The sequence below is a fragment of the Rhinatrema bivittatum genome, chromosome 2, assembly GCF_901001135.1.
Source record: "Rhinatrema bivittatum chromosome 2, aRhiBiv1.1, whole genome shotgun sequence".
NCBI classification, from domain to species: domain Eukaryota; kingdom Metazoa; phylum Chordata; class Amphibia; order Gymnophiona; family Rhinatrematidae; genus Rhinatrema; species Rhinatrema bivittatum.
The window spans coordinates 453138842-453140027 of record NC_042616.1 but is presented as its reverse complement, the minus strand read 5'-3'; the positions used below and the strand labels follow the sequence as shown (position 1 = coordinate 453140027).

General features: G+C 41.0%; 1 non-coding gene across 1 annotated transcript; it reads left to right on the top strand.

Annotated features, from left to right (window-relative positions):
* The first annotated feature begins 220 nt into the window (after window positions 1–220).
* TRNAV-UAC lies at window positions 221–293 on the top strand. The gene has a single exon. It is a non-coding gene; the product is annotated as a tRNA-Val (tRNA).
* The last annotated feature ends 893 nt before the right edge of the window (window positions 294–1186 follow it).

Genomic DNA, 1186 nt, shown 5'->3' with positions numbered 1-1186 from the left:
TAAATCATTGTGATGTATATTATGAACGATGGTATACAAGAATTTTTAATAAATAAACTAAATAAATAAAAAAGAATCACATTGGCTCCACTGATTTCATTTTTATATTTTGTTTTCAATGAATGCACTTCTCCAGCTGAGATGCTTGTTCAATTAGTCCTCCTTTAGGCGGGCATCAAGGGTTCGACAGTTGCTCACTGACTTAAAGAAGGGGTCAGTTGGTTCCATAGTGTAGTGGGTATCACATCTGCTTTACATGCAGAAGGGCCTGGGTTCAATCCCCAGTGGAGCCTTTTTTAACTTGCTGCAGAAACAGGCCTGAGTCTGAGTGCAAGGATAACTTAGATACCGAAAAAGCTAGTTGAAGACCAATGGGTTCCATATATGTGCAGTGGAAACCCCACTTGTCAGGTTTTCAGGATACCCACAGTCTATATGCAAGGGATAGATTTACAGGCCCTTCCTTCTATGCGTGCTACTTGATCTCATGCGAATTCATAGCAGATATCGTCTTCCCCAGAAGAAGTGTGGGAATGGTTACTGGAGAGGAAATAAGGAAGCTTTAGGTAAACTCCTAAGCCAACACCTTGTGTGGTAAAAAGAATTCAGCAGTGACTCTAGTAAAACAAATTTTTCATGGTAGATGGGATGGCTCTTGGAAGATCTAATTTTTGCAAAGAGTAAAAAATGTTAGAATGTGAATGGTGGCTGAGGCGATTATCCCATGAATTATTCAAACAGTATTCTAAAATAATTGGATAGGTGTTTGAAAGTGTAATAAGGAAGCAACCAGACAAGGAAATGGTTTCATGGTGTAGAGGTTATCACATCTGTTTCACACACAGAAGGTCTTGGTTTCAAGTCCCAATAGAGCCACTTTATATTTCTAGCAGTAGATGAGCATTTTATAGATGTTCAGCCATCAGCTGTATTGGTGTCAGTGAATGCTTGCATTGTTATGGGACCTTTTTAGGAGCAGCTTGCGAGCAATCCTGCAAAGATCTTGCCAGCACAGCTATCCAGGAGGGTTGAGTGCAATAGAAGACAGTGACGGTAACTGTCTTGCACTAGTCCTGTTGTCGCTGAGGTGGTCATCCCCTGTGATGGAATGCAACAGTATATCCTTGGCAGTATGGACTGGAATGACAGGGCAGAATGAATGTAAAAGTTGGTCATTTCCCTGCAG